Raw genomic sequence first — 13551 nt, 5'->3', positions numbered from 1 at the left:
CTTTTCACTCCATAAATAGCTAACGCTCATAAATATGCATCTCTCAGCTTTAAATAAGAGGACTGGTGACTGCTTCCTTAGGGTGGACCGTCTCTGCACCCTTTTGTTTTTTAGATGTTATTTTCAGAACATGTTATTTGAACGACTGTGTGGGACGGCACCCGGGGTATGGGAATAAAGGAGATACGTATGCCAGCCTCCCGAGCTCCACACGCCCCACTTGGACGGGGCCGGTATCCAACCACAGATAGTTACCCAAATGCCATTAAGCCCAGCTATGGCAATCAGATATTCCCAAGGAAATGTAGATCAATGCCTGTCTATTTCTGTCTCTGAATGCCTTAGCCTAATGTGTATGTGTGGCTCTCTCAAGGATTAGTGGCTATTTAGAGGGTCCTTTTCTATTTGATCAAATTACGTCGAAAGCAAGCCAGTGGAGTAAATGACACAGTTATTGTGCGCAATCTAAATGTTTACAGACTATATAGTAATTATGTTTATTGAATCTGCAGGATTAACTGGGCAGAGTAGGGCCCGTGTATTAAAGAACTCGGTTGGAAGGACTTATTACTGCAGACCCAGGACAGCAGATTAGCTTACAGAGGGAGAATGATTACTTACTTGCGTTAATTTGTGCACTAATCAATGTGGCCATTGCCAAAGTCTGCTGTGTCTTTAGAGTGCAAAGCGACTTTCATTTAAAAATGTAGGCCTGGCTATAGAGAGAGGAGATGCCTTAGAGTGGCCCTAATGGCACACACTCATCTTTAGCATCTAAATGACAAAGATCAGCCTACACTCTGTGAGCACATCCTAATGGCTAGTTTGTTGCAATGCGCACATACAGAGAGAGAGAGAGAGAGAGAGAGAGAGAGAGAGAGAGAGAGAGAATAGATTTCCATGATAGATTTAATTCCATTGTAAACTTGTTAAAGCAACTGCTGAAAAAATGCTGACATTCTAGTTATCAGGTAAACATAAAAACAGAGAAAGAGAAAAAAGAGAGAAAGAGAAAGAAAGAGAGAGCGAGCGAGAGAGAGAGAGAGAGAGAGAGAGAGAGAGAAAGCACAAGATTTGGTTGTTCACAAGAAATACATTGCTGGTTGTTACATTGGACTGTTGGAGTTAATAGCACACAATGAGATCAAGTGCACAAGGACTAAACAAGATTTAATGAACATAATAAGCTAATGAGACCTCTTGTGCCCATCATCATTCATGACAAACCTGACAGTCAATCAATGCTCTGGCTCAGAGCAGCATCCAGTCTCACTCTGCACGCGTGTCAGGAAGAAACTAATGGAGACCTTCTCAGCTGAGACCTGCTCTGTCAGCTTGGCTCACAACCAAACCACCCAACAGCCTGAGAAGCAACGGCAGGCAGTGAGTGAGCTGTGTCCGGTGCCTGTCAGGTGGAGTGTGTGTGCGCAGTGGTCATCCTCATCTCACCACACCATTACTGTATTTGCATTTGAAGCAGTCTCTGCACATGTTGAGTAACACTGAAGTCCAATGGATTACACTGGTGAGCTCTATCAGATAAATATTTCTCATGAAAGTAACTGTCTGGTCAGATGGTTCTAGGTGAGCCCATGGTCTCATGCCTTAATCTTGTAGTTTTGTCCAATCACAGGCAAGCATGCAGCACGTATGAGGTGTATAGTACTTTCATGATCAACATCATGCTGCCAGCGATGATTCATTCTGGATCCACTGAAAGCTGACTTCACCTCATCTGGAGTGAAGAATCCTTCCAGAGGACAGGTATACCGAAGCAAGCACACATGACCTGTTGTATCATACAATTTACTACATGATGGCCTTCAATTAACACTCTACTTTAGTAATGCAACTTGTTTCAGGCAGAAACATATCTGTGCTTGATTCTGTTTCATAGATGTGTACACATATATCACTTCAGGTTATACAGGGTTGCCAACTTTTGAAGATCGCTTGGAGTGAGATTTGAACCTGGGGGGGTGGCGAGTGTAAATTGGTGGGGGTGTGGCGAATGTAAAATGGACACAAATTAAGTATTATATCACGATCGATCGATCGCCGGTGGTTGGCACCAGAGCGAACTAGTAACTCATTGAATCAGAGATGTGGATCAGAGGTAAATAAGCTAGATTTTTTTCACTGTGAGATATCGGAAGTGTGGCGTGAGAGCGTGTGAAGACGGTCAAATGCGTGTATGAGTTGGCAACCCTGTGTTATATCAGGAGTTAAAAACTGTTATCATAAAACAGTATGATTTTTATAAGGATAGAAATGTCTTACTTAAACCAGATATGTTTATATACTATGTTTTTATATGGTAATCACAAGTCATTGTTTTTTTGTGTATGATAATTGCACAAGCGAGTGTCTCTTCCCTTACTCTGTGGTTCTGTTCAGTGTCTCGGCTAACACTGCGTAAGTATTTAAGTATTAGCAGAGCTCTCAAGTTTAGAATTCATTAGAGAGTGAGATCTGGAGTCGGTGGGGAGTTTAAGTTGTTGAGCGGGGGGGGGGGGGGGGGGGGGGCGGTGGGGGTGGCAAACGTAAGTTGTATATCGCGATCGATCCCCAGTGGAGGGCGATATAGATATGGATCAGATAATAAACTAGATTTTTTTTTTCGGCCTGAGAAATCGGAGGTGTGGCGTGTGAGCGTGTGAAGACGGTCAAATGCGTGTGTCACACGCTCAGTGTGTGAGACTTGAGAACACTGGTATTAGCTTCTCCGTTATAGCTGCTGTGGCTTTTATGCTGGTCTCCGGTTTTGTTGAGGACTTCCAGCTAGTTTACCCCTGGGAGAACTTTACAACCTGCGCTTTCCATCTCGGCTGGACTCCACTACATGTGTCTTTGCTGGTGTTGCTCGCCGGCCTCGCTACATCCATGGTGGAGCAGACATCTCTTTACTCCACCATCATCTGTCTCCAGCATTCCTGTTCTCTTCTGTTTGCCACTGATTGTAGAGCTAATGGTTGAAGCAACAACGTTTCCCCTGTGAGATGAAATTAAGAACAAATCTTACAGTTGTGGTCAACATTGGACACTATTTGAAATATCTCCTCAATATTTCTAATTACACAGAGCTTAAAACATACTGTAGATTACATCCACTTTGATCCCATCCAGTGATCGACTTTTAGATGTCTACTTTAACCTTACAAGAGCTATGCTATGCTAACTGTTTTAGCTAGCTAGGGTAATGCTAGCTACATGAATAGATCAACATAAGACATTGCTAACCCAACTATAAAGCTAGTTATCAAGCTAGCTCGCTAGGTAAAGTAGCCAGCTTAGTATCGCTAACTACAGACCTTGGCCAGTTTAAAGAGACAAAGAAAACCACTATAGGCAATTAACCACATAGAGTAACGTTAGTGAATATAACTGCTTTAATCGAAACAAATTAAAGCTTCAAGACGTATTAGAGACAACTAACTAACGTAAATATAATGTTTATTCATACTTACTTGTAATGACTAAGTAGTAGTTGGCTGTGAGAGATCCAGGCTAACGGCGCGTGCTCAATCCCGCCAAAACAATCCTGTCAGCAGTAGATCGGCGCGCGCTGTTCCCGCTCATCAAAATACCGCCTGTTCTCTCGCTCATGATTGGTTACTGCAATTTTGATACACAAGAAAAAATTGAAATATTCCATATCGCACAATAACTTAACCCTGCTGGAAAAACCAGCTTAAACCAGCTTGGATTTTAAGCTGGTCAAGATGGTCTAAAGCTGGTTTGGCTGGTTGACCATTTTGGTCAAGCTGGTTAGAGCTGGTAAACCAGCTTGACTCAGCTTGGCATAGCTGGTTGACCAGGTAGGTCAGCTGGTAAGGCTGGTAGACCAGCTTCATTCAGCTGATATGACCTGAATGGCCAGCAGATCAGTTGCTATGTAACTGGTAGACCAGATTGAGGCAGCTTGTAAGAGCTGGATGAACAAATGCGAACAATTAAAAATAATGAATTCTGGTTTGTTTGGTTTTTTTTTTTTTTTTTTCACAGTGAGTAAACTGTATATGGCATTACATAGTTTAATCTCAAATGACATTTTATCGCATAAGCACATCTGTGAGATGCTGTGATCAGCTATGATCTATTGCTGTAGAAAAACTACATGATTCAACTTCTTTCACATTTAATCCTAAACAACAAATTTTTATTATTGCTTTAATTAAGTTAAAACAATTAAGACAAAAACTATATTCCATTACATTTTAGTATTTCTTTTGTTTTAATGATTTAATGTCAAAACAGTATACATTGTTTAGTAATATACTATATAGGCTACATGGAAAGGAAGGTAAACAAAAGTAGCTTAACGTTTGAAACTTCGGCAACTGGTGCGCACTAACCCACATCACAGGTGTCAAACTCAAGGCCCGTGAGAGCTTAAAAAGCCTAATTATCAAAAAAAAAGTAAAATATGTGCAGTGACCAAAAACTACATTTCCCACAATTATGTTTCCTGCGAAGTGATGGCATCTCAACACTGCAGTGTTTCCACATCGATGCGATTTTCCCCATTAAGTGTAATTAATAAATAAAAAGAATCATCCCAAAATGTCCAAGAAGAGAAACATCGATTCAGAAGGCTAGGCCTATGTCTTTTAGAAAACGGCTACCGCTTCATAACACAAAAGTAAAATCTACGTTGGCATTTTGAGACCAAACACGGAGATAAGTATGACAAAATTAGTCTTGAAGAAAAACGACAAATTTCCAAAAAATTAAAAGGCAAACTGCGATCGCAAAAGAATGTGTTCACAACAATGCGGTGGTAAAAGCTGGTTTGTTGTGGCTGAAGAAATCGCCGCATTTCAAAGTCTTTTACAGACGGAGCGTTTTTGAAGCACAATTACTATTTTCAGTTATTTGATATTTTAGGTTTTGGACAAAGTAAATGTGATATCTTTGATGTTATTTTTCTTTATTCACTTAGATTGAATAAAGATTGATGTTGATTGATGGAGTAATGTGGGGTTCATAACCTAACAAATTAAAAGGATTTATTTTATAATAACAGCAACAAGCAAACATATTTTGTGCATCTATGCAAATATACATGTAATATTTGTAACTTGAATAAGTAATAAATTCAGAGTTATTTAACATTAAGGAGTAGGTACATTTATAAGTTGTGGGCAGCGAATATGCTGATGTGGCTCACGGTGAAAATGAATTTGACACCCTTGGCCTACATGTCTTCCTCTAACTCTACCACCTGCTTAGCTCAGTCAGGTGAATAGGTGGGGAGTCATGTATGGATTGGCACCCTTTATTTTAATTATCTGAACCTTCCAGATAACGATGACATTCAAATATAAACACATAGGATAGTTTTCCTGTGATCAATCTATTATGAAGCTCTTTGCATTCTCACATGCATGCAGGCCATATATGTCTAACAGGCCATACATTTTATATGAATTACATATGGATATGTGACATATATGTCACAGAGTACATACATTTAATACATACTTAGAATCCCATATATTGGAGTTATATAATTATGGTAAAACTCATACAACTCGTATATGATTTTTAAAGAAACTCATATGGGGTGTGTCAAGGTGGTGTACTGAAGTAACATTTCACCCGTAGGTTTCCTGCGGCACAAATGCACACATTTTTTTCTTTTGTTCATCATAGTCTGATTTTAAAATCAGACTTCACAAATGAAAACATTCCTTATCTACTGTACAGTTTTTCTCCCGCCAGTCATTGTGCAGTGCAGTCAGGGTGTGGAGCTGTGTGGAGCTGTTTGTGGTGTGTGGAGCTGTGTGTGGTGTGTGTTGTGTGGAGCTGTGTGTGGTGTGTGTGTGTGTGTTGTGTGGAGCTGTGTGTGGTGTGTGTGTTGTGTGGAGCTGTGTGTGGTGTGTGTGTGTGTGTTGTGTGGAGCTGTGTGTGGTGTGTGTGTTGTGTGGAGCTGTGTGTGTTGTGTGGAGCTGTGTGTGGTATGTGTGTTGTGTGCAGTGTTGCGAATAACGTCGTTAAAAATAACGGCGTTAGGTAACGGCATCATTTTGTCAGTAACGAGATAAAATAATTAATTACTTTTCCTGTCGTTACAACGCCGTTGATGTTACTGGTCATTAAAAGCGGTGCATTACTATATATTGATATACTAACAGTAATGCGAGCGGACCGCTGCCCAGGCTAGTGAGGAATAACAGATCTCGATAGATCGCAGTTCTCGGCAGGGCCGGAGTGGACCCCTTTTTCAGCCCGGGAGTTTCATACCCAAATCCGGCCCAAAATAATTTTTCCCTCCCAATCGGCCCAAACTAGAGATTGACATGAGCCGGCCCATCGGGAATCCTCCCGAATCTCCCGATTAGCCACTCCGGCTCTGGTTCTCGGTGTAACTTAAGAAGTCAGTAAGAGATTGGCTAAGGCAGCGTTATGGTAGCCAATCAGAGCAAGTGTTTTTACACGCGTGCCGAAGCACACCAGTGACACACGACACAAACGGAGAAGAGGCAGAAATGGCGAGTCAGGAGCAAGCCGAAGAAAAATTACCATTTTTAAGGTGGCGATATAAACGTTATTTAAGAAAATACTTGAAGTTCCTGAATGTCTACCACAGGGTTGCCAACTTTTGAAAATCGCTTGGAGTGAGATTTGAACCTGGAGGAGGTGGCGAGTGTAAATTGTTGACGGGGGGTGCTGGCAAACGTAAAATGGACACAAATTAAGTATTATATCACGATCTATCGATCGTCAGTGGTTGGTGCCAGAGCGAACTAGTAACTCATTGAATCATAGATGTGGATCAGAGGTAAATAAACTAGATTTTTTTTTTTTCGGCGTGAGAAATCGGAAGTGTGGCGTGAGAGCGTGTGAAGACGGTCAAATGCGTGTGTCTCACGCTCAATGCGTGAGAGTTGGCAACCCTGCTACCAGACTGGGTATTTGATTTATTTAATTAAGAATAGAGGTTTTATTGTTAAGTTTACTTCTGTTGTGAACAAACCAGTTGTCTCAGGTTGAGAGAATTTAGTTTAATTTGATAGATGTAAATTCACTTTATATAGTGTAACTGTTTACTTTTGCTTTTTTTTTTTTTACAAAGATTTGGGATTTTAAAGGATTTTATCCTGCACTGGTCTGTTGATGTGCAATAAATATCAAAAGTTAAACACCTTTCTGATCTACTAATTTCAACTGACTGTGAAAACTGCTTTTTCAAAAAATCCTTATTCATTGGCATATAACTTTTTTTTAAACTGTAATGCAAATAGTTACTTTCTCTGGCAACAAGTTACTTTTATTATAGAGTAATTAATTCAGTTACTAACTCAGTTACTTTTTTGAACAAGTAGTGAGTAACTATAACTAATTACTTTTTTAAAGTAACGTTCCCAACACTGGTTGTGTGGAGCTGTGTGTGTGGTGTGTGTGTGTTGTGTGGAGCTGTGTGTGGTGTGTGTTGTGTGGAGCTGTGTGTGGTGTGTGGAGCTGTGTGTGGTGTGAGTGTTGTGTGGAGCTGTGTGTGGTGTGTGTGTTGTGTGTGGTGTGTGTATTGTGTGGAGCTGTGTGTGGTGTGTGTGTTGTGTGGAGCTGTGTGTGGTGTGTGTGTGTTGTGTGTGGTGTGTGTATTGTGTGGAGCTGTGTGTAGTGTCTGTGTTGTGTGGAGCTGTGTGTGTGGTGTGTGTATTGTGTGGAGCTGTGTGTGGTGTGTGTTGTGTGGAGCTGTGCTACACATGACATGCCCTCAGAGAAGCTCCCCTACATATCCTCACCTACCGTCCCACAGAGTCAGCTGAACTTTCTCTGGATCATCTGACGCTTCTGGCAGGGTGGGATAGTGACTGCAGTCCTGGCCTTAACACCTCAGCCAGATTACACCAGCTGTCTGGAGCTGCTGTAGAGGAGAGTGTTGAGCTTCTGTGTGGAGAGAAGTGTGATGGTGAAGGCAGGCGAGAGCAGACCTGTTAAAGTAAATGCTCTAATTATGGAACAGTCAGCAATCACTGTTCACACACTGTGAAAGTGTGTGTGTGTGTGTGTGTGTGTGTGTGTGTGTGTGTGTGTGTGTGTGTGTGTGTGTGTGCGTGCGTATATGTGTGTGTGTGTGTGTGTGTGTGTGTGTGCGTATATGTGTGTGTGTGTGTGTGTGTGTGTGTGTGTGTGTGTGTGAGTGCGTGCGTGTGTGTATGTGTGTGTGTGAGTGTGTGCGTATGTGTGTGAGTGCGTGCGTATGTGTGTGTGTGTGTGTGTGTGTGTGTGCGTGCGTATGTGTGTGAGTGTGTGTGTGTATGTGTGTGTGTGTGTGTGTGTGTGTGTGTGTGTGTGTGTGTGTGTGTGTGTGTGTGCGTATGTGTGTGAGTGCGTGCGTGTGTGTGTGTGTGTGTGTGTGTGTGTGTGTGTGTGTGTGTGTGTTGAATGACACAGATGGTACAGGGTGGGTGGGGGGGTGCTATGATATATGAGGGTGTTCTGTTGGCAGAGTTTCATACATTCCAATAATGTGCCACTTTTATATAGTGAAATAGTTTCATTACACGACTCTTGTATAATCAGTCCAAATCAATCCCCACAAGATGACCAGAGAATATGGTTGTGCCACCGGTACCACCATGTCAATAATACTGGGCAAACCAGGGACACATAGAATTCTTCTGGGTCTGTTTCCTCAGGGTCTCTGTGTCTGTTTCCTCTGGGCCTCTGTGTTTCCTCGTTTCTTCTGGGTCTCTGTGTTTCCTCTGGGTTTGTTTCCTCTGGGTCTCTGGGTTTCTGTTTTATGACCATGTGCTATGCTCTACACATTACATAGTGGTGAAGTTCAAAATCATCACCGCAGCAATGTGCCCACTTTGTTTTAAAAGAGAAAGGGGAGAGAGTGTCTTGAGGAAAGGTCACTGTCTGTGTTTTCTAATTTCCCGACACTTGTCTAGGGACCAGAGTAGATGGAGATTTCTTTGTTACTGACCGGGTGTGGTAATATCTTTATCTCAGCCTGGGAAATCTACTGTGCCCCAGTGACCTCCATCTCCACATCCAACCTATTATGGATGGAAGAGTAGAAATCCACACTCATTTCAAATATGACCCCCACCACCAACCACTAGCATATGAAAAACCAGTGGCTCCTGAATAGCTTATAATAACATGTTTTAAGAAGCACACGCCTACTGCACCCAGAGGACAAAGTGGAGAGACTAGATGTAATATCCATGTGTTTTGTGCGTGTAATTAAAGGTCAGTTTGGGTTAGCCTACAGTTGTCTGGGTAGACGAATCCCTTATGCCCACTTTCTCTGTCCCTCCTCACAGGCGATGGTTTTGCCAAATATGATTACATCTTTTTTTAAGCCATCTGCTTTCTTGGCACACTCAAGGCATAAGTTAGATGTAGCAGTATTGCTATTCCAGAACACCCCACGCATGTTCAAGGGTTTGACTGAGTTAGCTTTAAACAGTGAAGCATACTTAGGAAGTCTAATACGCGCTGCATTGCAGTGTGGCTGCCCCACACTTTAGCTCACACTGACCTTAACTGTGTCCAACAACAACATGTTTCCCTGACACCAGCTGAACCTACAACTGGATCCTCTTTAGTGTGTACACACACAACGCACACATACCACACACATTCCGCACACACACAGCACACACACACACCTTCAAATACTCAGAAGACTGTCACCCACACTGTTACCAGACGATCAGAGACTATAACTCAAACACACACATGCACAATCGTACACACACACACACACACACACACACAGGCGCGTGCGTCTGCCAGGAGGTCTGGCTATGACTGGCTACGCCTCGCTGCCCTCGTGCAGTGGTGAGCCAGTTGTGTCTCCCCCACTGCTGTGAATGCCACCATCTGGTGAGCCACGTGGACATCATAATCTCCCCTTAATTACATTAGCGCCGCAATCAGTTAGTGCATTACAAGGCCCGGCGAAGAGCTTTTAAATCTTGGAGGAAATCATAAATAATTGCACTAAGTACCCACCGCCAGATGTGCTTGCCAACTTGGCGGGCACGAGATAAATAGTCGCCCTCGACGACAACGCTGTGTGACGATACTGGTTGAGGAGTGTTTTTTCCCTCTTCTCTTCCAGACGACGTCACATCTTTTAACTTTCCTTGTTTTAACCCCGTCACTCCCCCAAACTGTCAGACGGTCCTATATGCCCTGTTCTTGGCACAAGTCCATCACGACCTGCTGCTGAGGGCCAGAGGGGCGTGTAGCGGTGGTCATCTGCATCGGCGCAGAGATGAGCAGTACGACCTCGGTACCTACCATCCTTACAGACTGCCCAGTCCAACCCGTTCGCCTTACAGCCTGTTTAATCCATGCTGCTTCCCTTACAGACTGACTAATCCACACCGTTTCTAATCTTAAACTGCTTACTGTGCTACCCGTAGCTCTGCTGGGTATTGCAGTAAGGTTAAGATTACAGACCGGATGGAACACTGCATAAACGTTTTGTTTGAGTGGTTTGCCAAGCATGACGCTGTTCTCATTCAGACAAGCACCCCTCTTGTTCCTCTAGAGCTCCGCCTTAGTTTATTCATGATTACAAATGGCTATGTTTACTATCCAGCACGCATGTGTCTATGTGGCGAGTAAACGCTGCATTATTGGGTAATGTTTTTTCATCGTTTTGGCTGCCCCCTAGGGGCAGGGGCAGTATGTGTTTTGTCAGTTAAGCAGAAGCATATGTAACCTCAAACTCACTTTCAGCCCTGGCGAGTCACTCCTGCAGCATGGCTCTTGCTAGGTACTAAATACTAGACGAGGTTGCAATCGCGGACAGCACACAGAGTGATTCAAGCATAATTATATCAGCCAATTAATTAAAAATGATTTTAATAGTATGTAATAATTAGTCAACATGCTACTGCGATGTTAGAGTATGAAATCCTGTGATGTTTTGATAAATAGTCAATGACTCTGTAAACAATTCTGCATAACTGACTGTTAAATAAAACACAAATGTCCAAATCACCAGTCATCATTTCTAAAAATGCTCATAAACAATCCTTCCTGGCAAAAAGGGAGGCAGCTTGGAGAATGATTCATTGGTCCCGAATCGACTGATTCACAATTATTCGCTTGTTGTGAAAACACAAACGGCTGAGGCATTCATCATATTCAAATGAGGCAGTAAAATAAACGATGCCTGTATGGGGGTGAGGAGCAGCCTACCTTCGTCATTTGTGGAAGATATTAAAAAAGGCAGGAGATGTAAATGAGGCAGCAGCCTGGGGGGGGGGGGGGGGGGGGGGGTCCGTCTCCGGTGCTCTGTCTCAATGATAGAGACAGTGATGTTGACCTATCACGGGGGGGTTGGGGGGGTTGGGGGGGGGGGGTGATGTTGACCTATCACTTGCCCATTTTCATCAGTATGGCAATATGGCTCTCAATTAGAGGACTTATTATAATTCACTGCTAATTTGATCCAGCTTTTTTGTGTGGGGACTGAGCACTTTTGTTGGGGGGAGGGGGGGGGGGTGTCTTGCCTTTTTTAAAACCGTGTTGGTATCTGTCCACAGACACTCTATGCTTTCACTTAAGCTCATTCCGACCAGACCTTGTTAGAAGAAAACGCAGAGAGGCTCAAGGAAAGAGAATTCCCTGTATTGACTAAATATATCTTTTCATTTATCATAATTTCTGCTTCCTACTTTGTCGCAGCTCTGCTGTTTAAGGAAGATGGATGACACAAGATGTTGTCTTCCCTTTCAGACTCTTTCTGCTTGGGTAAGTGTGTCCGATGTGGAATTATTTTGCCACTTTATTATTCCTGCAGTAAGCGATTGTCAGTGTGTCCCCTGGTCTCACCTCCTGTTCTCTCCTGTGTAAGGGCTTGTCTGAGTGCCATCAGCTGTCAGCCATGTTGTCAGCCTCTGTGGCTCAGGACTCACACTCTCGCTTCCTAAATCACCATTTGCATAGTGTTGCCAATGGGAGACCATGATTCTTGCCAGTCTCTGGTGGATTTTGCACATGAATCTATGCCTTACCCAAAGAGGCAACAGCACTCTTAAATAAATAATAAATAATAATAAATAACTCTTAAATAAATAATAAATATACCCTGCAGAACTCATTATAAATGCTGTAGATCTGGAGTTTGTTTTTTATCGCTAAGCTAACTATGACATTTTCAATTTGACATTCAAATGTAATATTGTTTGTTGTTAATATAGTTTATATAGAAAGCACATTTTTATTATCAGGTTCTCTTAATTTTGTCCATGAAAATAATAATTTTGTTGTCAGCAGTGATAAAAGCGTTCAGTTCTATAAATCAATGGATTTTGAAAAATGGACAGACGAGTGTGATAGATTGAGCACACGTGCACCTACTCTTGAAAGTGAACTATTTATTCAACTGATTTATGAGCCAAATTACATTTACACGTTCATTAAACGTTAGGATAGACTGTTAGAATATCTCTATGTCAGTTATCCCTGTAGATTCCTATTGCTAATATGGAATACCATGGAACCCTGTTTAATAAAGTAAAATATGTTCAAGAGAGCAACAGAATTGCTAAATGTAGATGACTAAATTCTTGTATTTACTACTTGTTTAGACTACAAAATTCATGCAAATTTAAATGTATTGTACCTCTATGATTGTGGGAGTGATAATGTAGGTGTCAAAGGCCAACGCCTAACACGTCCACTAACTGCATATTTAAACAATGGTAGGCAAAACTGCCGTCCAGAACTTGCCATTATAGTTCTGATCTCAGATCAGATGTTTGGTCTGACTGATCAGCAAATGTGTGGTGTTCTTAAGTTCCCTAGAACGCCCTCTGACTCATGGCCCTGCACCATGAGACTGGTCATTAATATCACAGGGAGACTATTCCCCTGGTAGGGTGACTTATGAGAGAGGGTCTTGTTTGCCAGTGTGACACAGACCTCGGTGGAGAGGACGGTTGTAGAAAGCGCTGACTTCCTCATACACCACAGATGAACCCCAACCATCTGCTCCCTCTCTCATAGTTACTTCCATGTATTAGTTTTACCATGATCACCTGTAATTTTTCATCATGTAGCGACACCACAGTCAGCAGTTCGCAACATGTTATCTTAACTTTGTGAACTTCTGTGTGCACCTGTTCCACTTGGAAGGTCAGTAGTATCTTGTAGACCAATATTTGGCTCAACATGAGGAAATGATAAATGAATCAGTAGTTCACACAAAAGGGTATTCTGGGAGAGCAATACTAGATCATCTTTTTTCTCAAATAACTGGATAAAATGACTATATGGAGAAATTCATAGTTCCTTGGTTGGTTTTGTCAGTTAGTCAATTAGTCCTTCTGTTTCTTATAAAAACAAAAGACACCAACCACTGCTATCAACAATGGCCAAAGCTACTCAAAGAGTTTTCTCAAAGTATTTCAGCCTGAGTAATGAGAGTGCATAAAAAAAGAACTCACAGACTTTTACAGTATAATCAGTTTTATTTTGCGCAAAGGGTAACAAGAACTCATAGCGGTGAAATTCAAGTCTCATCATTAATATGGCTTAAGAAGAAGGAGGCAGCCAGTTCTTTGCATTCAT

General features: G+C 42.2%; 1 long non-coding RNA gene across 1 annotated transcript; it reads right to left on the bottom strand.

Annotated features, from left to right (window-relative positions):
- Positions 1 to 2662: 2662 nt before the first annotated feature.
- On the bottom strand, positions 2663 to 7920 carry LOC143511634 (uncharacterized). The gene is made up of 3 exons (XR_013130203.1): positions 7753 to 7920; positions 3468 to 3615; positions 2663 to 2992 (listed from the first exon to the last, which is right to left on the bottom strand). It is a non-coding gene; the product is annotated as an uncharacterized LOC143511634 (long non-coding RNA).
- Positions 7921 to 13551: the final 5631 nt, after the last annotated feature.

This window comes from Brachyhypopomus gauderio, chromosome 4 (assembly GCF_052324685.1).
Source record: "Brachyhypopomus gauderio isolate BG-103 chromosome 4, BGAUD_0.2, whole genome shotgun sequence".
Lineage (NCBI taxonomy): Eukaryota > Metazoa > Chordata > Actinopteri > Gymnotiformes > Hypopomidae > Brachyhypopomus > Brachyhypopomus gauderio.
Note: the sequence above shows the minus strand (reverse complement) of the source record. Positions and strands in the feature narration are given on the sequence as shown.